The sequence below is a fragment of the Neopelma chrysocephalum genome, unplaced genomic scaffold, assembly GCF_003984885.1.
Source record: "Neopelma chrysocephalum unplaced genomic scaffold, ASM398488v2 Primary Assembly neopelma1_121336, whole genome shotgun sequence".
NCBI lineage: Eukaryota > Metazoa > Chordata > Aves > Passeriformes > Pipridae > Neopelma > Neopelma chrysocephalum.
In genome coordinates this window covers 89-1,707 of record NW_020929696.1, presented here as the reverse complement: position 1 = coordinate 1,707, position 1,619 = coordinate 89, and positions in this window count along the sequence as shown.

Below are 1,619 nucleotides of genomic sequence, written 5' to 3'. Positions count from 1 at the left end.
ACCCCCCCCATCCCCAACGCATCCATGTACTCCTTTCCAATGCCCCGCTCCCCACGGCAGCACCGCGCCAGTAGCTGGCGCTTTAACCCCTTCAGTACCACTACCCTGTGGATGTACTTGTTCCTCCACACCGGTAGATTGCGCTTGTCCCCCACAAGGCCCACCACTCCCCCATAGCCCACCTATTTCCACCTCCCTGTCTCCACATACATGCCAACATGTTTGTAATCATGGTCCTGGCTTCCGGTGCCAGTGCCCAGAGGAGCAGATGGTCTTACATACAGGAACAACCATCAACAGCTGATGATTTGAATTTGGTTAAAGCATTTCCTGTATTTTATCATCCCGACAATCACCCTGTCTGGGAACCCATCCCCCTCCCAGTTCTGAAGGATACAAAACAAGCTATTACTGACTACGGGTTAAACTCACCTTATGTAATAAGGGTACTGAGTTCACTCTTTGCTGCATACACATTCACTCCAAATGACATAAAGGAATTAGTGAGCGCTTTCTTCACTAACATGCAAACAACACTTTTCCTGGATGAATGGCAAACTCGCATTCGCCAGCATGCCCAGCGAGCCTCAATAACCACAGGGACCCCAGTTCTGGAGTCCTTTAATAGGCTCTATGGAGTGGGACCTTATATTTCCAATGAGGCCCAAACCAAGATTCCTGTGAATGAATTGGACATTTCAAAAAAATCTAGCCTTCCAAGCTATTCAAACCATTGCTGAGGCGGATGAACCTACACCTTCATACACACAAGTACAACAAAAACCAACAGAACCATTCATAGACTTTGCAGAAAGGCTAAAGAAAGCCATTGCAAAACAAGTCAAACACCCAGAAGCTCAAGATGCACTATTTTTAAGGTTGGCTATAGAACAATCTAATGACAATTGCCAACAAATACTAAGAACTCTTAAAGATCCCACTCCTATGGTCATGGTTAAGGCATGTCGGAATGTGGGGTCTAATTCTCATAAAGCAAGACTAATAGCTGAAGCTTTAGCTGGACCACAAACCTGTTTTCACTGTGGTGAGACAGGACATATAAAAAAAGAACTGCCCACAATTAACCACAAAATTTCAGCTTCCAAAGACACCGTGCAAGCGATGTGGCAAAGGCAGACACTGGACTAAGGACTGCTGCTCCCTCACTAACATCTACGGAGAACTGCTGCCCCCGAAAAAATCACCCGACTTAAGGAGAAAAGTGACTTTTAATTCAATGCCAGATCTCAAACAGTGCACCTGTGAACTGTCAGGAAACAAGGCAGCAAGCTCCAGGGGTGCTGTGTTAACACAAACACCCCCTCAACTGCGTTCCATCCTGCATAACCCATCCCTTCCACAGGATCTCGTAGTCCACAGAAGACCACTACCACCAAGCTTTTAGACAGCATGGAGCAGTGGCATCTCGGGCTGGAAACAATTTTTTAAGGGGGGAGTCACTCAGCAGATGCATCTGTCCAAACTGATTTGGAAGATGCAGATCTGTCCTCCTCCAAGTCCATTTAAACAAACCCTTTTTAACTTGCTTTGAAATTTTGCTTTTTCTGTTTGTATTGTTATTAATTATTTCTTGTGTCACAGCATGCTGCAAGAAGGAC